The sequence below is a fragment of the Mobula hypostoma genome, chromosome 18 (genome assembly GCF_963921235.1).
Source record: "Mobula hypostoma chromosome 18, sMobHyp1.1, whole genome shotgun sequence".
NCBI lineage: Eukaryota > Metazoa > Chordata > Chondrichthyes > Myliobatiformes > Myliobatidae > Mobula > Mobula hypostoma.
Genome location: NC_086114.1, coordinates 64,689,825 through 64,712,369, shown reverse-complemented (window position 1 = coordinate 64,712,369; position 22,545 = coordinate 64,689,825). Strand labels below are relative to the sequence as shown.

Below are 22,545 nucleotides of genomic sequence, written 5' to 3'. Positions count from 1 at the left end.
GCCATGACAAAATGACGTTGTGGGGATGGAACTGGACTCTCTGACGGTGGTGTCTGAAAAGAGGATGCTGTCCAAGTTGCATGCCATCTTGGTCAATGTCTCCCATCCACTACATAATGTACTGGCTGGGCACAGGAGTACATTCAGCCAGAGACTCATTCCACCGAGATGCAGCACTGAGCGTCATAGGAAGTCATTCCTGCCTGTGGCCATCAAACTTTACAAATCCTCCCTTGGAGGGTCAGACACCCTGAGCCAATAGGCTGGTCCTGGACTTATTTCATAATTTACTGGCATAATTTACATATTACTATTTAACCATTTATGGTTCTATTACTATTTAATATTTATCGAGCAACTGTAACGAAAACCAATTTCCCCCGGGATTAATAAAGTATGACTATGACTATGACTAAAACCTTCAGTTTGCGCCTCTTGAGGTAGTCCATTGTGGATTTTGAGGTGTGTTTAGGATCATTATCCTGTTGTAGAAGCCATCCTCTTTTCATCTTCGGCGTTTTCTACAGACGGTGTGATGTTTGTTTCCAGAATTTGCTAGTATTTTATTGAATTCATTCTTTCCTCTACCAGTGAAATGTTCCCCGTGCCACTGGCTGCAACACAAGCCCAAAGCATGATCGATCCACCCCCGTGCTTAACGTTGGAGAGGTGTTCTTTTCATGAAATTCTGCACCCTTTTTTCTCCAAACATACCTTTGCTCATTGCGGCCAGAAAGTTCTATTCAAAAGGTTCAAAGGAACATCTAAACAAGACTGATGCATTTTGGAAACAAGTCCTGTGGACTGATAAAGTTAAAATAGAACTTTTTGGCCGCAATGAGCAAAGGTATGTTTGGAGAAAAAAGGGTGCAGAATTTCATGAAAAGAACACCTCTCCAACTGTTAAGCACGGGGGTGGATCGATCATGCTTTGGGCTTGTGTTGCAGCCGGTGGCACGGGGAACGTTTACTGGTGGAGGAAAGAATGAATTCAATAAAATACCAGCAAATTCTGGAAACAAACATCACACCGTCTGTAGAAAAAGCCGAAGACGAAAAGAAGATGCTCTTACAACCGGATAATAAACCTAAACACACCTCAAAATCCACAATGGACTACCTCAAGAGGCGCAAGCTGAAGGTTTTGCCATGGCCCTCACAGTCCCCCGACCTAAACATCATCGAAAATCTGAGGACAGACCTCAAAAGAGCAGTGCATGCAAGACGGCCCAAGAATCTCATAGAACTGGAAGTCTTTTGCAAGGAAGAATGAGCAAAATTCCCCCAAACAAGAATTGAAAGACTCTTAGCTGGCTACAAAAAGCATTTACAAGCTGTGATACTTGCCAAAGGGGGTGTTACTATGTACTGCCGTGCAGGATGCCCAAACTTTTGCTTTGGACCCTTTTTCTTTTTTGTTATTTTGAAACTAAAAGATGGAAATAAAAAGGTTTTCCTGCTTAAAATATTAAAGAAATGTGTCATCTTTAATTTTATGCCTTTTGGAAATCAGTTCATCTTTTACTCGCTTAGCTATTCACAGTAACAGAGATTTTGACCAGGGGTGCCCAAACTTTTGCCTGCCACTGTATGTTTACAGGTCCTTCAGCCCATGATGTTGTGCCAACTCCAAAATAAATCTAACCTTTCCCTCCTACATCGCCCCCCATTTTTTTACCATCCATGTGCCTATCTAGGAGTTTTTTGAATGTCCCTAATGTATCTGTCCTATCACCACCCCGGCACAGCATTCCAAACATTCACCACTTACTGTGTGTAAAAAAAAACTGTTTATCTCTGACATCACACAGTACTTTCTTCCAATCATCTTAAAATTATGCACCTTCATATTAGCCATTTCGGCCTTGGGAAAACATCTCTGGCTCTATCTATGCCTCTTATCATCTTGTACATCTCTATCAAGTCACCTCTCATCCTCCTTCACTCCAGAGAGAAAAGCCCAAGCTCACTCAACCTATGACCTATGCTCATGAGACATACTCTCTCAGACATCCCACCTCTCCTGGAATTTCCAGGAGACTCCCACATATTAGTAATGGCTCCCTGATGCCCGCAAATTATATACAATATCATGGAAATCAATTTTTTTGAGAGCGTGCGAGAGAAAAGCAAGAGAGCGACCACGAGAGAGAGAGAGAGAGAGAGAGAAAGCAAGCGAGAGAGGGGGAGAGAGCGAGCGAGTGAGAAAGCAAGCAAGAGTGCGAGAGCGAAGGCAAGCGAGAGAGGGCGAGCGAGTGAGAAAGCAAGCGAGAGCACGCGAGTGACAGAGAGAGCATGAGCGAGCGAGAGCACGCCATGGCAGAGTGTTCCAAAAAAAATAAAATGTACATCACCCCAGACTACACTAAAGTGTACCCCTGCCTAATATGGGTCAAAATAATGACAGTGTTGCTCACTGTACTGTTTACAACAGTGACTTTTCTATTGCCCATGGTGGGTTAAGACTGTAAAAGACATGTTGAGGTGAGTTTAACAGATGTCATTCGTTCATTAGCATAGCTAATGTTATTTAAACTAGGGGGCCAACTGCTAAGGAGCTACTCTATTGCAGAGATCCCACCTCTCCCGGGAGTCTCCCACAAATTGATGGTGCTACCTCCCTGAAATGTGTTTTTGCAGGGTGGGATGTCCGCTCTCTAATCCAGGCAGTATCCTGGTAAATCTCCTCTGCACAACCTTTAAAGCTTCTAAATTCTTCCTATAGTGCAGAGACCAGAACTGAACGTAATACTCAATATCTGGTCTAACCAGGGTTTTATAGAGCTCACACGTCTTGAAATCAGTCTCCTGACTAATGAAGCCAGAATAGTGTGCGGGGAGGGGAAGGAGATACAAGTTTCTTCCCCCTTCCTTTCCAGTCCTGATGAAGGGTCTTGGCTGGAAACATCAACTGTTTATCCCCCTCCATAGATGCTGCTTGACCTGTTGAGTTCCTCTAGCATTTTGTTGTTCAGGATTTCCAGCATCTACAGAATCTCTTGTGTTTATCCTCTATCATTACAGCTATATTATTCCACCTTTCTGCATTGTAATAAGGATGCAATGAATCTAAACAAATGTTTTAATCCTTTTACTTGTATGAATATTTGTCCCATTTTAAGATTGTAATCTCATTTTGTGGATCAAATGTAACTTCTGAACTACTTTACTTTATTAGGGTTGACATCACCTGGTTTAGGTTACTTGCTCTAACCATGTCAGGCCTCCACAGTTCTGTCTGCAGTTAAAATCTGCACCCTACAATTGTTAGATTTTGCAAGAAAAAATGTTCATTAAACGAGGAGCTATGATCCATATTTGTGAGCACTGGCTGAAACACAGCACAGTGGATGAAATTTCAGTGAAATGTATATTCATCCGATTTAGTAAACCCCTCGGACATTGTGCTAGCTCCCAGGAAATCTATTCAGAAATGTCTATTGTATGTGTAGCTAATTGTTAGTCTGATTGTGTTTATTCTATCTCTTTCTTGTTCCCCCACGTCTTCACTTCCCCATTTCTCAGACTGTAGCATAGCCCACAGTTTTCCTGACCCACTGAACCTTCTCTTAAGCAGCTTTGCTACCTTTGACTTTGCCACCAGAGCTGTAGATCTGTTTGACACTGATTGGGAAACCTTCACTATGTGACATTAAAGCCCTCCAACCATTCCAGAAGATGCCTTGTCAGTTCTTAATCGTGCTGCTGTAATCTCCACAGTTTTATTCATTTCTCAGAAGTCAAAGTAAGTTTACTTAGCCAGTAACATCTTGAAGAATCCCACCCACCCTGCTCAAGGACTGTTTGTCCCACTCCCATCAGGGAGGAACCTACAGAGCTTCCATGTCAGGACCACCGGACTCAAAAATCATTACTTTCTCCAGGGAGTAAGGCTGATCAACACCTCCACCCCTCCACACCACCAGCCACTACTACTTTATCATTTCCTGTCAGTCACCTCAGGTACAGACACTCCTGTGCCTAGTGTTATTTTTATTATTGTGTTTTGTGTTTTTTGTGCTGCATCGTATCTGGAGTACCAATAATTTCATTCTCCTTGACACTTGTATTCTGGAAATGACATTAAACAATCTTGAATATACTTTGTAGAGGTCACCATATACTACCTTGAAATTCATTTTCTTGCAGATATTTACAAGAAAATAAAGGAATGCAATTGCAGTTATGAAAAATACATATACATAAAGACTGACAAGCAACCAATGTGCAAAAAAAGACAAATTCTGCCTACTTAAAAATAAATAATACTGAGAACATGAGTTGTACAGTCCATAGATTGTGGAACAGTTCAGTGTTGAGGTGAGTTAAGTTGTCCGTGCTAGTCAGTAGGCTGATGGTTGAACCTGTGTGTGTAGGCTCTGAGGCTCCTGTACCTCCTGCCCCGTGGTAGTACCGAGAAGAGAGCACAGCCTGCATGATGCTGCTTTCCCGCAGCAACGCTCCTTCTAGAAGTGTTTGTAGTATGGTTCTGGAGGGAAACATTGAAAGCCAACAACCTCTATTGCTGAAAAGCTTCAGAGTCGTTTTGTAAAGCGTGTGACAAGGTCTTTTGTGGTCTGCTGATCCAGAAGATTAAGGTGCTTGAGATCACTGGTGACTTAGTAAATCATATTCGGAATTAGCTTGGCCATAGAAGACAGGATAGAGGTCGTGGGCTATTGTTTTGACTGGAGGTCTCTGACCAGTGATGTTTTCCAGGGATTGGTGCTGGGGCCTTTGTTGAAGATTAAAGACCTTCAACAGATTAGCTCTATTTGTCACATGTACATCGAAACATACAATGAGATGTTGGTTTGCATCAACGACCAGCACAGTCTGAGAATCTGCTGGGGCAGCCCGCAATTGTCACCATGTTTCTGGCACCAACATAGTATGCTCACAACTCATGAACCTGTACATCTTTGGAGTGTGGAAGGAAACCCACGCAATCGCAGAGAGAATGTACAAAGTCCTTACAGACAGTGTTGGGAATTGAACCCTGATCACTGGTGCTGTAAAGCATTATGCTAGCTCTTATGCTACCGTACCGTTCTGATACTTAGCATAATACATCTGATTTCTGATAGTATTTCTGATGTAAAATGTAAATTAATTGGTTGAAAATGTAGATGGGCTGATTAGTAAGTTTGTGAATTACACAAAAATTGGAGGGATTGTGAAAAAGAATATAGCATAATATAGATTCGTTGCACTCATGGGCAGAGAAGTGGCAGATGGAGTTTAATCAGCCAAGTGTGAGGTACTGCATTTTGGGAGGTCAAATGTGAGGAGAAAGTTACAGTAAATAGCAGGACCCTGAGGAACACTGATGTACAGCGGGATCTTGTAGTTCAAGACCAAGGCAGTCTGAAAGCAGCAAGGCAGTAAATAAGGTGGTAAGGAAGGTGTATGGGCTGCTTGTCTTCATTGATCGAGCCATTGAGTAGATGAGTTAGGAAGTTAAGTTGCAGCTGTTTAGAACTTTGGTTACATTGTACTTGGAGTATTATATGCAGTTCTGGTCCTTGCGTTACCGGAAAGATGTGGAGCCTTTGGAGAGGGTGCCTATGAGGGTCACCCCAGGATGCTGCCTCGGCTGGAGAGTATTCTTTATGAGGAGAGATTGGACAAAATTGGATTGTTACTCTAGAACATCAGAGACTGAGAGATGACCTGATAGGTCAGAAGTGCCCAGTGCTAGGAGGTGAGGAGGTTAATTTAGTTTTTCACAGGAAGGCGTAGGTGTCTGGGACATACTGCCAGGGTTGGTTGTGGAAGCAGATGCAACAGTAGTATTTAAGAGACCTCAGAGTGGCCACATGGACGTTCAGGGAAGAGCGGGATATGGATAACGTACAGGCTAATAGATTTAGTTTAATTTGCCATCTTGGTTAGCGTAGACATTACATGCTGGAGGGCCTTTCCCTGTGCTATACGGTTCTGTGTTCACTTTGGGCAATGTGTAGCTCATGAAGCTTGGTAATGAGTCACAAATGAGACTAAAACCAATGATCCCCATAATCAGTGACTGAGGTTGGTGGGCCTCGTGGATGAGCAGTGGTGATTTCCCCCCCCAGACTGGCAAATCCCACGACCAGGGCTAAGTTTGGGCGTGAGGCAGAAGGTCCAGTGAACACCCACCCCCAGATCGGCAAGTCACGGAGTTGTGTCCCATGGGTCAAAGTCCAGGGGTCGATAACCAGAGGTCTGCGAAAACCGGGGGTCGAAGACCCTGGGTTGGTGTGTGAGGTCTGTGAGTCTTCGTGACTGAGAGTCTAGGGCCCCTGCTGAGTTTGGAGGCCTGCCTAGGTGTGCTTGTGTGGGAAAGGGGCCTGTGCTGGTGTTGGAGGCCTGTCTGTATGGGTGGGAGTGTGGGAAAGGGGCCTGTGTTGGTGTTGGAGGCCCGTCTGTGTGGGTGAGTGGGAAAGGGGCCTGGTTTCCTGATGCTTTGTTGTTGCTTGTGTTGTTCTGCCAGACATTGTGAGCATGCTGTATTGGTGCTGGAATGTGTTGCAAAACTTGCAGGATGCCCCCAGCACACCTATGCTTCATCGTGTTTGCTGTCCATCATATCCAATGATGACAGAAGACCTGTATGGGAGAGTTTTTAAAGTGGAAAAGCCTTTGCACTGAGGCAGTTCCAATCTCTTGACCTCCCAAATCTGGGTGCAGTAGTAAAAGTAGTCATCACAAGCTGGTGTCTTCCTTGCATGCAGTGGACAACCATGATTACTTCTGTGCCTTGTCGTGCCCTTCACTCTCCACGGTGTGCTGCAGAAATGCCTTCCTGGCTGTTGGATCTCACTGTAGATCTGCTGGAACTGACTTCATATTCCTGGACATCCCCATACACCCTGTTTCATTGTACACGTGACTTTACGTGTCCCTATCTCGCTGAGGTGTGATGCCTGTTGAAGAGATTTACCGGGGTGTGGCCGCTGTCCCAGGTGAACAGCAACTTGGAGCCACAGGTGAGAGCTGAGTGTCTGGTGGGGACCAAAGGTGAGTGAGCTGCCCCTGAATGGACATGACAAGCCCCTTCACCAGAGGTGTTACTCTTCCCTGGACACCCCATACACACCCTGTGTCTTTGTGAATGTGATGAATAAATGAATCTGAATCTGAAAAGTCGAGCTGGCACAAAGTTGCAGGGCACGGAATACCTGAGCTGGGATTGGAGAGTGGGGCAGTGAGAGCTGAGGATGTTGTTCGCAAGTGTGGAGCTGGGAGATTGCCGCTGCCTTGCAAGCTGTACACGGGAGAAATATCCTGAGTTTAAGTCACAGTCCCAAGGCACTCTGCATGCATGTCATGTTTGGAATTTTCCATCAAGTCTCCATTTTTTTTTCTGATTTCAAAACACCTTTTTTAAAATATACCCCTCTGAACAGCCTGTTTGGTCATGTACCCTAATTTGCTTTTGTGTCAAACTTTATTTTACTGTTGCTTCTGTGAAGCTTTGCCAGTGATTTTCTGTACTGAAGGATGCCGTAGATAAGCTGGTTTAGTGTGTGACAATAAAGTGACTCGCTGACCCTCTCAGTTGGGGTTTGTACCTGAAGGCAGAAACCATGAAGTTCCACTGGGTACTGCCCACCCTGCTGTGTCACGGCGAATATAGGTGGGAGCACCAGAGGGTAGGTAGACAATTTAGATTAAATATGAAACAAGTTTTGTTGTATCACTGACATTGTGTTACTGCTCTGTGTGATTTAATTAATATTTCAGATGGAGCGAGTGTCAAACAAGATGGTATTTGGGCAGGAATTTGTACATTTGTGTTGTGACGGCGTTAACTGGTGAAACATGCGTAAAGTGCTGGAGGAACTCAGCAGGTCAGGCAGCATCGATGGAGGCAGACTATTTTGGCCAACACCCTTCAGGACCTTATGAAGGGTCTTGGCCCAAAACATCAGCTGCTTATTCCCCTCCTGGATGCCAAACCGCCTGACCTGCTGGTTCCTTCACAGTTTGTGTTGCTGAATATTTCCAGCATCTGCAGAACCTGTTTTTATATTCATCAACAAAACCATGGCACTCCAGTTGGTGGAAGATGCAGATACAGTGAGCTGTAATGAATTGTTCAATGAACATGCACTATAACAAGGAGCTCTGCTGAGAGATGAGGGCAGACTGGTTGGATTTGGCCACAGCACTTGGTGCAGCAGCCCACTGAGGAGAAGCTTCTCTCTTTACTGACTGTTTGCCACTTCCATTGACTGAAGAGGTGGCCTTGGAGCAAGTGCCTTTATGTTGCTTTTAAAGTGACTGCTTAGCTTGGAGGGTATACTCACTAAACCATTGTTGAGTGATTTTATTATGCTGTTTGTAAAGAGGTTGTACGTTCTCCTTGTAACCTTGTGGGTTTCCTCCACATGCTCTGGTTTCCTCCCACATTCCAAAGACGTAAATAAATTGTGGGCATGCAATGTTGGAGCTGGTAGCATGGCAACACTTGCGGGCCGCCCCCAGCGCATCCTCAGACTGTGTTAGCCGTTAATGCAAGCAACTCAATTCACGGTTATGTTTTGATGTACATGACAAATAAAGGTAATCTAACAACATAGTTAGCTGTGTTGACATTTCCGGCTCAGAAGTTTGAGCTGAACAAGAGGAGGATTTGTCCTCTAGGTGGGTACCATTTATCCACACAGTTCACTCCTTCACAACAGATCAGGGCCAGAGAGCAGTAGAACCGGTCAGAAAATCATTGAGTTTTTGCTTGACAAACAGCCAGCACATTCTCAAAGAAATGCCATTAGGTCTGCACTACGTGGGGACTGGGTGAAGAAAGCCCATTATGTACCGACTCTCTGTGTAAGGGGACATTGGCGGAATTTAATTGACAGGATAATGCTGTTGGGTTTTAAGTCAGAAGCTGCTGTCCTTGAGAAGGTAAGTGGGATCAAGCTGTGTCATCTCTATCTGTGTTTACTGTCCTCCCTGCCTGCCCGCCCGCTTGTTCTGTTCAAGGTCTTTCTGTTTGTGTTCTGTATCCCCACGTCATGTCTCTCTGTCAGGGTAGGTAGTTAATTATCGAAATATCTGCAAGCATCGGCTGCTGGGATTTCAACACTCCAGCCTCTGCCCTTAAAGGCACTGGAAGCTGATGGCTTTTTGTTTACTGTTGTTTACCGAGGCCAGGTTGCCTCCCCCCAGTGATCTCATTCGTTTGGCAATAGGAAGTTGCCATTCAACTTTTAAAGAGGGCGTTTGGCAAGCTTGCCTTTATTACTCGAGGAATTGAGGGAAGTTACATCTGCAGCTTTATAAAACTCTTGCTAGGCCACAGCTGGAGAATTGCATTCAGTTCTGGTCACCCCACTCCAGGCAGGATGTCGAGTCTTTGAGGACAGTGCAAAAGGGAAATACCAGGATATTGCCTGGATGAAGAGGTTGGGCAAATGTAGGTCATTCTCTCTCGAGCGGCAGAGGCTGAGGGGAGACCTGACAGAGGTTCATACGGTAATGAGGGGCACGGGCAGAGTAGATAAGACGGGTCAAAATGTCTAAAACCAGAGGGAATGCATTTAAGTTCAAAGGAGGTATGGAAGTTATGTTTACAGAGTGGTGGGTGCTTAGAATATGTTGCCGGGTTGGTGGTGGAGGCAGATATAATAGATGCATTCAAGAGGCACATGACCATCCAGGAATACAGAAAGAGGTGTAGGCAGAAAGGATTAATTTAGTTGGATATTTGATAACTAATTTAAATGTTTCAGTACAACATTGTGTCCAGGTTCCGGTTCCGGTTCCTGTTCCTTACTCTCTTGTTAATCCCACTCAGGAAGTCGAGTACCTGATCTGATATCCAGAATCCTGCAGTTTGTTGGAGGGGGCTTTTTCTTGGGATTGTAAACTGTGCCCCACATCTTTCCTCTGCCGAGATGAGCTTACCAACACACCGAGCTACTCTGGTGGATGACTGAGAGCCCGTGAAGGAGAAGGAGGAAACATCGGAAGCATTCAGGAGTTCGGACGGCATTGAAAGATCACTGAGCTGAAGATTTAGCTTCTTCTCTCTGTACAGATGCCGACCAACCTGCTGAGCATTTTTAGTTTTCTTTTCGTTCCGATTTGTATCCATTTATATTCTTCAGGGTAGAAATGTCAAATAACAGATGACCTGCTTTTAAGGTGGATTGGGTGGGGGTGAGGTTTAAAGGCGAAGTGAGGGGCAAAGAGTGGTAGTGCTTGGAATGCGTTACCAGGAATCAGGCAGTTCGGTGGAGTTTGAGGCTTTTCAATAGATACGTTATTGTGTAAGAAATGAAGGAGTACGGATGATGCAGAGGAAGAGGACTTTTAGCATGAATTGACATCAAGATTAGCACAATGTTGTGGGCTGAATGACCTTTCCTGTGCTGTGCTGTTCTACGTTCTGTATTTTAGCTTCAATAGTTTTTGGCTGCCAAGGTCCATACATCAAATAATGATAACTTCAAGCATAAGTGATTGGCTGCATCACACGTTAGTACACCCTGAGGTTGTGAGTGACTTTATTTCTCTAAATTCCGATAGTCCATTGAATAAATGACACGATCAGGATCAGGGCTGTTCATGGTCTTCTACATTTGGGTGCACAAGCAGCGGGAGCAAATCTCGGTATCCTGAGTATCTTCCACCATTCACCACAGTCGTGATCTTGGTTTCAGCTACACTTTCATCCCTGCTGGAAAAATGCTGGTATCTATTATTAAGGAATTAGAGGCAGCGCTGTTGGAGAATGCTAATAGAATTGTCACTAAAAGGGAAATCGTGTTTAATAAATCTTTTCAAAAATGTTCTTGTATAGCAAGCAGAATACATAAGGGTGAGCCATTGATGTGTATTTTGACTTTCAAAAGGCCTTTGATAATGTGTCACACAAATTATTAAAGTTTTCTGTTGAATCATATGTTGTGAAATTTGTTATTTTTGTGGCAGCATTACAGTGCAAGACATAAAATTGCTATAAATTACGGTAAGAAATAGTACAAAAGAGGATTGGCACGGTGGGGTTTATGGACCATTTAGAAGTATGATAGCAGAGGGGAAGAGGTTGAGGTTGGAGGGGCAGCATAGTGGGGGCTCGTGTAACGCTATTACCAATGCCAATGACTGGAGTTCAATTCCCACCACTGTCTGTAAGGAGTTTGTACATTCTCCCCCTGACCACATGGATTTCTCCCGGGTGCTCTGGTTTCTTCCCACATTCCAAAGCTATATAGGTTAGGGTGAGTTCATTGTGGGCTTGTTATGTTGGTTGTTAACACAAATGACACATTTCACCTGTATGTTTTGACATTTTGATGTACATGTGACAAACAAAGCTTATCTTTCATCTTTAAACATTGAGTGTGAGACTTTAGTCGTCTGTACCTCCTCCCTGATGAGAAGAGAGCATGTTCTGGGTGGGGAGGGTCCTCAGTGATGAATGCCACCTTCTTGAGGTCTCACCTTTTGAAGATGTCCTCAGTGGCAGGGGGTGGTTGTGGCTGAGTATCCAGTCCTCTGGAGTCTCTTTCAATCCCGTGTGGTGATTCAGCCAGTCAGAATCAGTACATCTGTAGAAATTTACTAGAGTCTCCGGTGGCACAGCTACTCTCCTAGTGAAGTATAGCCATTGGCATGTGAATGTTTACTGTAGGATTGATCCTCTGAGCTGTTGACGACAAGGAACTTGGATTTTTTTCACCACTGACACCTCAGTGAGATCTGGTGTGTGTTCTACAGACTTCCCCTTCCTGAAGTCCGCATTCAATATCTTGGTCTTACTGACATGAGAGCAAGATTGTTGTTGCATCTACACTCAAGCAACCGATCTGTCTTGCTCCTGTATACCACCTCAGTGCCATCTGAGACTGTGCCAACAGTGGTGCTAGCACGCACACAGTGATGAGTACAGACAGAGTAGAGCAGAGGGCTAAGCACACAACCTTGAGGTATGCCTGTGTTGATTGTCAGCAAGGAGGAGATGTTATTAAAGATCCTCACCAGCTGTGGTCTCTCAATGAGGAAAGCAGGGCTCCAGTTGCAGCTGGGGGTACAGAAGTCCAGGTTTTTATTTATTTAGAGATGCACCATGTTAACAGGCCCTATCGACCCATTGAATCCGCACCATGTGATCAATTAACGTACTAATAATAAACACAAGATTCTGCAGTTGCTGGAAATCCAGAGTAACACACACAAAATGCTGGAGGAACTCAGCAGGTCAGGCAGCATCTTTGGAGAGGAGTAAAGAGCCAATGTTTCGGGCAAAGTCCCTTCATTAGGACTGTTCATCAAATAAGCTGCCAACGAGTATGTATTTGGAATGTGGAAGAAAACTGGAGCACCTGGAGGAAATCCACATGGTCGTGGGGAGAACACGGACAGTGGTGGAAATTGAACCAGTGCTGCTGGCACCGTAACAGTATTACACTGACCACCACGTTACCTTGCCACCCAAAGCTTATTGTTTAGTATAATGGTGTTGAACACCAAGGTGTAGGCAATAGACAGCAACCGAATGCAGATGTTGCTATGTCCAAGTGATTGAAGGCTGAGTGGCGAGGCAATGGGATTACATCTGCTGTGGACCTATTGTGACAATAGACAAATTGCAGTAGGTCCAGGGCCTTGCCAAGGCAGGAGTTGATTCTCACCATGATCAACCTCTCACAGTAGATGAGAGTGCGGCTGGCCGCCACCCTGCTTTTCCTGCACTTCTTGGATACTGGCTGATGCCCTTTTGAAGCAGGTGGGAATCTCCAGCTGCAGAAGTGAGTAGATGTCCTGAAAACTGCAGGTGAAGTTCAAAGTAACTTTATTAATAGAGTATGCGTATGTCACCATACACAACCCTGAGATTAATTTTCTTGCAGGCATTTATAGTAAATACAAGAACCACAGTAGAATCAATGAAAGACTGCCTCCAGCAGGACAGGCAAATAACCAGAGTGCAAAAGACAACAAACTGTGCAAATACAAAAAAAAGAAATAATAATAAATAAACAATAAATATCGAGAACATGAGATGAAGAGCCTTGAAAATGAGTCCATAGTTTGTAGGAGCAGTTTAGTGTTTGGGTGAGTGAGGTTATCCCCTCTGGTTCTGAGGGTCTCGATCTGAGTCATTGATTGTCCATCTCCTCCCACAGATGTTGCCTGGTCCACTGAGTTCCTGCAAATGTTTTACTTTTTGAGAGGGCTGATGTTGCAGCTTTAATATCCCAACATGCGGTTTACAGGGGGAAAGTGAAGCAGGGATAAAATGGCTTGTTTTTAGTTTAAGTCTGTGACCAGTAGAGTGCTCTACAGGCATTGAAGCTGGGGCCCCATCAGTGATCTGAATGAGGGGAGTAAGTTTGCTCATGACAGAGAGGTAGATGCTATAGTTGACTGTGAGTCATTTGCTGGGTAAGTGAATGGGAAGGACATGACCTTTTAGAATATGTTTTAGTACAAGAAATAGACCTTGGGATTTGTGTAAAGTAATAGAACAGATTAGCTTTATTTGTCACATGTACATTAAAACATACAGTGAAATGTGTTGTTTGCATTAACACGGTCTGAGGATGAGCTGAGGCTGTCTGCAAGTGTTACCTTGCTTCCAACGCTGACTTAGCATGACCACAATTTACTAATCTGTACATATTTGAAATGTGGGGGGAAACTGGAACAACAAAACAAATCCATGCAGTCATTGGAGAATGTACCTCCTGCCCCGCGTCCCTCCCCAGGCCCCTCCCTCCGCGGGCCACTTTGAATGAACATCTACCACTTCCTCAGACAGCTTGTTCTGTACTCGCACCACCCTCTGGGATTTTCCTGTAAACATTTCACCTTTCAACTTATGACTTCTTGTTCTAGTCTCACCCAATATTGTTGTTTCAGTGTCCTCTAGGAAATGGAATTTGCTCTCTGTTGGTAATTCTTTGCCAACGTGATCAGTGTCATCCCACCTAAACCTCTGTGACATTTAGTCTGAGGCCATGACTGAACCACAGAAAATACCGGCTGAGGTACGACTGATAAAACCGGAAGACATAAGAGCAGAATTAGGCCAGTCAGCCCATTGAGTCTGTTCCACTATTCTGTCATAACTGATTTATTATCCCTCTCAGCCCCATTCTCCTGCCTTCCTCCCATAACCTTTGATGCCCTGACTAATCAAGAGCCTATCAACCTCCACTTTAAATATACCCAATTACTTGGCCTCCACAACTATCTGTAGCAATGAATTCCACAGATTCACTACTCTCAGTCTTAAGAAATTCCTCCTCATATCTGTTCATAAGGGATGCCCTTCTGTTCTGAAGCTGCGCTGATGAACTAGATGCGATGATTTATTCTCTTTCAAACATATTCCAAAGATGCTGGCTTTTAAGATAAAAGTTCCATTCCTTTGAGAATCTATTGTGATGTGGCATTTAGTCAAGGATTCTCTTCGATTGGTGTTGCTCTAAATGTTATCTGCGCTTTCAGAAGTTACTGAGCCTCGTGCATTCTGTGCCCAATGAGGAGGGGCTGACATTATAAGGGTTGATCACTTCAATATCTCCAGTTGTTGCTGTGCTGTGCTAATGGACATCAATGTTGTCAGCTGGAGAAAGCTTCATAGTTACTACCCATTCAATCTGAGCCACAGGGAGCATCTCACTGGGAACTCTGAGCTGTCAGAGACAGCATTGTCTGCACTCATTTGGTTTGTAATTGATTAGTAAGATTGAAAGAGTGCACAGAAAATTTACAAAGACGTTGCCAGGACTTGACTTGAGTTATAGGGAAAGCTTCAATAGGTTAAGACTTCATTCCCCTACACTCCAGGGAATGTGGAGAGACTCAACAGAGGGACATAAAACTAAGAGGGGTATAGATAGGAAAAATGCAAGCAGGCTTTTTCCAACGAGGTTAGGTGTGACTAGATCTGGAGGTCATGGGTTAAAGATGAAAAGTAAAATGTTTAAAGGGAACATGAGGAACATCTTCACTCAGGGTAGTGGGAGTGTGGAATGAGCTGCCAGTGGAAATGGTAGATGCGGGTTTGATTTCAATATTTAAGACAAATTTGGATAAGTACATGGATGGGAGGGGAATGGAGGACTATGGTCCAGGTGCGAGTCAATGGGACTAGGCAGATTAATAGTTTAGCATGGACTAGGTGGGCCAAAGTTAGTTCCTGTTGAGATTGACATGGTTTGTCATGCTGTAGGTCTTAGAAAGAACCTCGTCACTAGCTCATTGACAGTTAGGGATAGCATCTTATTTTTGCATTGTCATGTAATATTAAACACAATATTCTGCAAATCCTGGAAATTCGAAGCAACGCACACAAAATGCTGGAGGAACTCAGTAGGTTAGGCAGCATCTATGGAGGGAAATGAACAACCGATATTTTTGGTTGAGACTCTTTATTAGTTCTGGAAAGGAGATGGGAGGGGAATGAGTACAAGCTGGCAGGTAATGGCTGAGACCAGGTGAGGGGGTAGGTGGGTGGGGGAGCGGGATGAAGTGAGAAGTTGCGAGGTGATAGGTGAAAGAGGTAAAAGGCTGAAGAAGAAGAAGAGATCTGATAGAAGAGAGTAGATCATGGGAGAAAGGGAAGTGGGGTAGGTGTATATTACAAGTTGTGCACAAAATTCTCATGATCAAAATAATTGAAGTGTGATAGTTCACTTGTATAATGCAAGGGATGTGGTCTCAGTTGCTGTTTGTCTTTCTCTTGGACCATAATCAGAGAGAATATGTAACCCCAAGATGGACTTGGGTCCCAAGAGAGAGACAGCAAGAGACTGCCAGTCTCTTCACCGCCTCTTCATACTGGCTTTTTCTCTCTATCTTTCAGACCAGGTAAATGGTTTCAACCTGAAACATGTAAATTTCCCTCCATAGGTGCTGACTGATTTGTTGAGTTCCTCCAATTTTTTATGTGTTACAACAGATCTCACAGGGTTGGGAGCTTGGTGGGATGATAACATACCAACTAGCTGTAGCACTACAGCCAGTTTAACAGGTTAACGCCAGATTGTTGCAAGTTGTGGGCATTTACTTATGTAACTGAGTCACAATTTGAATCAGAATTAAGTTTATCATCAACTGTATGGTACAGTGGTACTAGAAAGTTTGTGAACCCTCTAGAATTTTCTCTATTTCTGCATAAATACGACCTAGAATGGGATCAGATCTTTACATAAGTCCTAAAACTACAGGGAACCCAATTAAATAAATAAATAACACAAAAAACATTATACTTGTTCATTCATTTATTGAGAAAAATGATCCAATATTACATGTATTTGTTGGAAGAAGTATGTGAACCTTTGCTTTCAGTAACTAGTGTGACCCCCTTGTATAGCAATAACTTCAACCAAACATTTCCAATAGATGTTGATCAGTCCTGCACATTGACTTGGAGGAATTTTAGGCCATTCTTCCTTATAAAACTGCTTCAACTCTGGGATGTTGGTGAGCATCCTTGCATGAGCTGCTCGCTTCAGTTCCTTCCACAACATTTCTATAAAATTAAGGTCAGGACTTTGACTTGGCCATCCCAAAACACAAAATTTCTTCTTTTTAAATCATTCTGTTGTTGAATTACTTTTGTCTTTTAGATCATGCGTTATCCAACTTTTATTAAGCTTCAGGTGATGGACTGTTACCCTGACATTCTCCTGTAAAATGTCTTGATAGAGTTTTGAATTCATTGTCCCGTCGACAATTGCAAGTTGTCCAGGCCGTGAGCAGCAAAGCAGCCCCAAACCACGATGTTCTTTACACCATGCTTCACAGTTTTGATGTGGTTTTGGTGTTGGTGTGCAGTGCCCTTTTTCCTCCAAACATAACAATGTACATTTCTGCCAAAAAGTTTGCTTGTTTCATTTGTCTGCAGAACATTGTCCCAGAAGCATTGTAGACCATCCAAGTGGTTTTTTGCAAACTTGAGACATACTGAAATGTTTGTTTGTTTGTCTGCTTGCTTTGGAGAGCAGTGGTTTCCTCTGTGGTGTCCTTGCACGAACACCATTCGTGTTGTGTTTTTTTTAATAGTGGACACATGAACAGAGACTTTAGCAAGTTAGCAATTGTGTTCTTGGTGTGATCTTTGCAGGATGTCCACTCATAAGGGGAGTAGCAACAGTACTGAGTTTGCTCCATTTGTAAGCAATTTCTCTTGCCATGGAGTAATGAACACTCAGGTTTTTAGAAAGGCTTTTGTAGCCTTTTCCAGCTTCGAGCATCTCTACAATTCTTCTTCTAAGGTCCTCTGAGTTGTTTTGATTGAGACGTTGTGCACATAAACAGATCTTTCTTAAGAAGAGCAGGCTCTGTCAGTAACCTAACTTTGTGTGTCTTTTTTTTTATATAGAGCAGGGCACCTCTACAACCCTCACCTCAGATTGTAAATCATTGAGTGGAACACCTGACTCCAAATAACTTTTATTGAAGGGATTACCCCAGAGTCCACATACTTTTTCCAGCAAATACATGTAATATTGGATCATTTTTCTCTCATTATAAATGATTTTTGTGTTATTTATTTAATTGGGTTCTTTCTCTATTTCTAGGACTTGCATGAAGATCTGATCACATTTTGGGTCATATTTATGTAGAAATAGAGAAAATTCTACAGGGTTCACATACTTTATAGCACCACCATATACTGTATCATGAACTTTGTAGTTTTGTGGCAGTAGTATAGTGCAATACATGATAAAATTACTAAAAGAAATTAAAAAGTAATAGGACGTGCAAATAGTGAGCTAGTGTCATGGGTTCATTGTCCTTTCAGAAATCTGATGGCTGAGGGGAAGAAGCTGTTCCTAAAATGTTGATTGTGTGTCTTCAGGCTGCTGTACCTACACCTTGATAGACGCAGTGGAAAGAAAGCATGTCCTGGGTGATGTGGGTCCTGAATGACAGAAGTGTAAAACTGATTGTGAAAGGGTGATACATGAAGACCAGGACCCCAAAAGGTGCTGCCTCAGTTAGGACCCCATCATCCAGGACGTGCCTTCTTATTGCTACCATCAACAGGGGGATACCAGCGGCTGAAGACACACTCAACTTCAGGAAAAGCTTCTTCCCGTCTACCATCAGATTTCTCAATGGACAATGAACCCATGAATTTCTGAATGTAATTTTTTTGTCATGTATTGTGCAGTACTGCTGCAACAAACGACACATTTCACAGCATATACCAGTGATATTAAACCTGACACTGATTTCATTCTGATTCTGAGCCTTTGGCCTAAAGGCTGATTTATACTTGTGTGTACCAGCTTACGCCGTAACCTACGCAAGTGGGCTATGCCATTGTGAGCATTTATACTTGTGCGTTGGTGTGTCTGTGTCGCTCTGCAATTCGCGCACGTCATGCATGCACACACAGCTGCCCTTGCAAGGCTTCACGGTCATGGTAGTCTTTCTCGGGGTAAACAAGTTTAAAGCTAGTGTCTTTTTTCATTAAAGCGAAATAGGTCCTCCATAATTTTGGAGGTCTGTAAAGCTTTATGGAAAGCATTGCAGCCAGAGTTCCTTCCCTGCCCTTCAGTCGCCCAATTGGAAGTTATTGCAGCGTAGGAGGAAATGCGATGCTACCAAGCAGACCAATCACAGTTTTGCGGTCTGCGTTGCCGCGACGTGTAGTTACATTTTGGGAGAGGTGCGCGGCAGGCTACGGCATAGGGATCCGCATAGGCACTGCGTAGGGTTTGCGGCTACGGTGTCGATTTGACGCACAAGTTTAAATCAGCCTTAAGTGACACCAACGTGTTCAGTCTAAGCATCAGTGAGGATTCTTTCAATCACTCGACGGAAACAGTAGCTGGAGTCGGCCAGTGTTGTAACTGCTGAATGTCAGTGTTAAGTGAGGACACACATTCCTGGACAGGTTGGCTGAGGCTCTCGGCTGCCCCCCCCAGCTGCGAGCTGAAGGACTGTAGTGACGACAATCTTTCATTTCAGAACAATAAGATGCCAGGGAGAGCTCAGCGAACTGCAACAGCATCCCTGGATTTACCACCCTCCTTTTGCTCACTATAGAGAAGTTAGTGCAACAATAGACTGTCATGTGACACTCATCTATTGTTCCTTGTGTTCATGAACTCCATTTCCTGACAGAGCTCCATCTCTGATTCTAATCACAAGATGAAAATCATGACACTGTCACTAATGTGTCTGGACAAGATCCTCCATCAGAATTAAGTTTCATCGTTTTAAATTCAAGCAATTCTCTCTTTCTGTAAATCTATGGCCTCTCATCTATTGATATCTCTTCAGCACTTTACCCTTTCCAACTATCATTTCCTATCCTCTCTCTTCATTCCCCTTCCCTCACTCACCCACCTTGCCCTTCACTTGTTCTCACCTATCAGCTGTCAGCTTGTACTCCTCCTTCACCCCCTGCTTTCTTATTTGGCTTCTTCCCTCTTCATTTCCAGTCCTGATGAAGGGTCTCAACCCAAAACATCAACTGTTTATTATCCTCCATAGATGCTGCCGGAACTGCTGGGTTTCTCCAGTGAACCAAGCTGCCAAGTTTTCCAGCATCTGTACAACTTCTGCTTCTGACACCTTTCTATGATTTGGGCTCAGTTTTTCGTTTTCCGATAGTAGAGACTGCCTTTGTGGGCATCTTCCACTGACCTACTTTTCCCAACACAAAAGGGCACAAACTAATTCTTCCTTCCATTTTGACTCATTTGGTTTTGCCTTATCACAGATACCCCCGTTCAGAATCAGAATAAGAATCAGGTTTCATGTTGCCAGCCTATGTGGTGGTGGGCAGCAGTACATTGCAATACATAATAAAAACTGTAAATTACAGTAAAGTGTGTGTGTGTGATTAAGATGCCAGGGAGAGCTCGGTGAACTGCAACAGCATCCCTGGCAATCTGACAGCAGAAGGGAAGAAGCTATTCCTGAATCTTTGAGTGTGTGCTTTCGGGCTCCTATGCTTCCTCCCTGTCGGTAGCAATGAGAAGAGGGCATGTCCTAGGTCAGCGGTCCCCAACCACCGGGCTGCGGGGAAACGATATGAGTCAACTGCACCTTTTCTCATTCCCTGTCATGTCCACTGTTGAACTTGAACGCACACGAGGTCATCAGTCGGTCATTAACCTGCAAGTACTCGATGAGTAAAAACAAACGTTGCTTGAGAGTTTCTTTGGAAGAGATGGTAGGGGACATAAAAGGCCTAAGGATGATAATAATGCAGAGACAGCTGAGGCCAAGACTGGGAAAAAAAAGAAAGCTTCCTTCAACAGAAAATACGGCGAGTCGTACATAATATATGGTTTTATTGCAACCAGTTACTCGCACACTCCAAGTCCCCTATGTGTCATATGTGGAGACAAGCCCTTAAAACTGCTTCAGAACCCTGAGTCCAAGCACCCTGCACTTAAAGGCAAACCCGTTGAGTTTTTTGAGCGGAAAAAACGTGAGCAAGTGGGACAGAAGCAAGTGCTGAGAGACACCATCTCCACAAATGCTGCTGCTCTGAGAGCGTCGTACTTAGTGGCTAGCCGTATTGCTAAGGCTAAAGAGCCTTTCACTGTTGGTGAAGCATTGATTCTGCCTGCTGCCAAGGACATGTGCCGTGAACTGTTGGGAGAAGCTGCAGCTAACAAGATGGCACAGGTTTCTCTTTCAGCTGCCACGGTTTCAAGGAGAATCAATGACATAGTCATAGTCATACTTTATTGATCCCGGGGGAAATTGGTTAAATAGCGGAGGACATTGAGCACAGCTGTTGGAACGGCTTAGCGAGTCTGGTTTCACTACCCGAGTCAAAGGGGTTGCTCCTGAATGCCAGTCTACACACTGTGTCACACACGGGGAAATGCTGGCTAGCCGAAAAATGTCACCTGATCTTAACAGTGTATTGAGTGCGTTGTTGAAGTTATCAATCACATCAAAGCAAAAGCCCTTAACTCACATCTGTTTGAGCAGCTTTGCGAGGAAATGGATGCAGAGCACAAAGGCCTTCTCTTACACACTGAAGTCAGGTGGCTATCAAGGGGAGAGCCCTGGCCAGGGTTTTTGAGTTAAGAGAGCAGCTACAGAGATTTCTTTCAAGAAGAAAGTCACCACTGGCAGTACTCTTCAGTGACGAGGAGTGGATAGCAAAACTCGCTTATCTGTGTGACATCTTCAACCCACTCAATGAACTCAATTTGTCACTTCGGGGGAGAATGACAACTGTCTTCAAGTTGGCAGATAAAGTGTCAGCTTTCATAGCCAAACTGGAACTGGGGGTCAGCGAGTGGATAGGGGCATATTTGACATGTTCCCAACATTAACTGGGATTTTGGGAGAGACTGAGGCTCACAGCTGGTGCACGAACATCTGTCTTCGCTGTCGACAGAATTCGAGCGTTACTTCCCAACCGCAAATGACCCAAGTCGTGCAAAGGAATGGGTCCGTGACCCATTTGTGAATGTCCCTGGTGAATCATCCATGTCAGCGCAGGAAGAAGATCAACTCCTCGAGCTTGCAAATGACGGCGGGCTGAAAAGTATGTTTGACATAACATCTCTGCCGGCATTCTGGATCAAAGTCAAGGCTGAATATCCTGAGGTAGCCACGGAAGCGCTGAAAACATTGCTTCCATTTCCAACATCATATCTCTGCGAAGCGGAGTTTTCTGCCATGAATGCAACGAAAACTAAATTGCGGAATAAACTGGACATAAGGAACCCCCTTATGACATAATTGACTTATCACTATATTCATGCGAGGAAAATATGCGCTGTGTGTTTAATATTAAATTTGTTAGATGCACCCTTTTAGAAACAAAATTAAGTGTATTAGCCACTGATAAGTGACTTATAATTGACTTATTACCTATATTCCGGTCATGATTAACACCTCCCCCTCCCCCCCACCGGTCGGCCAGTCCGCAAGAATATTGTCAATATTAAACCAGTCCGCGGTGCAAAAAAGGTTGGGGACCCCTGTCCTAGGTGATGGGAATCTTTAATGATGGATGCCACCTTTTTGAGGTATTGCTCCTTGAAGATATCCTGGATGCTGGGGTGGGGAGTGTGGCAGTGCCCATAATGGAGCTGACTGAGTTTACCACTTTCTGCAGCTTATTTCAATCCCGTGGAATCCCCCCCCCCCGCCGCCATACCAAACTAGCCTGTTAGAATGCTTTACATCTATAGAAATTCTGTGAACATCTTTGGTGATGTACCAAATCTCCTCAAACTCCTTATGAAACATAGCCGCTGTTGATCATTGTTTGTAACTGTTTCAATATGTTGGGCCCAGGGTATATCCTCAGAGATACTGACACCCCGGAACTTGCAATTGTTAACTCTTTCCACTTCAGATCACTCGATGAGGACTGGGATGTGTTTCCTCTTATTTGTTCTACTCACCCTTCCCTGGCCTTCAGTGCTGCTGGAAACTAACTTGATTTTCCCATTCCCAAGAGTGACAATGAACATGGACCTGGAGCATTGACTCCAATTTTCTTTCCAAAGATGCTGTCGGACCTGCTGAGTGTTTCTAGCATTTTGCTCATTCCACTGTTTGCACCCATCCTAGAGTCTCTCATTTCCTCTCTCAATCCCT

At 44.0% G+C, this 22,545-nt stretch overlaps 1 protein-coding gene across 2 annotated transcripts in view; it reads left to right on the top strand.

Annotated features, from left to right (window-relative positions):
- Nucleotides 1-22,545, top strand: part of crtc3 (CREB regulated transcription coactivator 3) — a 104,221-nt gene that overhangs the window by 40,316 nt on the left and 41,360 nt on the right. The gene's annotated exons all lie outside the window — the stretch shown is intronic.